At 28.9% G+C, this 714-nt stretch overlaps 1 non-coding gene across 1 annotated transcript; it reads left to right on the top strand.

Moving 5' to 3' along the window:
• Positions 1-314: 314 nt before the first annotated feature.
• Positions 315-420, top strand: LOC120614752 (U6 spliceosomal RNA). The gene has a single exon (XR_005656067.1). It is a non-coding gene; the product is annotated as a U6 spliceosomal RNA (small nuclear RNA).
• Positions 421-714: the final 294 nt, after the last annotated feature.

Genomic DNA, 714 nt, shown 5'->3' with positions numbered 1-714 from the left:
TCCTCTAAGTGTATAATTTGAAGATTTCATACATTTAACTTATATTTTAATACTCTGAATATAAGATAAAATAAACAGAGACCATCAGATGCACATTTAGAAAACAACAGTGATGATCAGTTCATTATTCATTTTAGCCTTTTTCTTATTCTTCTTTCTCTTAATGCTTCTTTTACTTTCATGAAGATTCATATTTTTGAATCTAAAAATGTTATTGTCATAAACAAGCTATAATTTATGACCTTGGCTTTGTTTCTTCAAGTTTTTTTGTTTTTGTTTTGTTTTGTTTTTAATTGAAAGAAAACCCTGGTGCTTGCTTTGTTAATTATGTATTATACTAAAATTGGAACAGCACAGAGAAGGTAAACACAGCCGACGTGCAAGGATGGCTCACACATCTGTGAATCATTCCATATTTGTCAATCTGTCTTGGAAGAGATGGAAGTGGGAAAGCAGAAAGGTGAAGGAGACTAAAGGGCACTTAATCTCTACCACTTATATTTTATTTATTATTTATTTACTTATTTACTTATTATATGAAAAACTAGTGTTAATAAATTAATCTTGGTGTGTGAATATTGTTTGTTGTATGATTCTCTCTACTCTCTATTTTAAAACATAAAAATCAATCATTTTTAGCAGTTATTCCATTTTCAAACCTGAGAAAATTATCAGAAGTGTGTGTCGAGATTTATTCATAAGAACAGTCTCTTC

This window comes from Pteropus medius, unplaced genomic scaffold (genome assembly GCF_902729225.1).
Source record: "Pteropus medius unplaced genomic scaffold, Ma_sr-lr_union100, whole genome shotgun sequence".
Classification (NCBI taxonomy): domain Eukaryota; kingdom Metazoa; phylum Chordata; class Mammalia; order Chiroptera; family Pteropodidae; genus Pteropus; species Pteropus medius.
The sequence above is the reverse complement of the archived record's forward strand: the minus strand, read 5'-3'. Positions and strand labels throughout refer to the sequence as shown.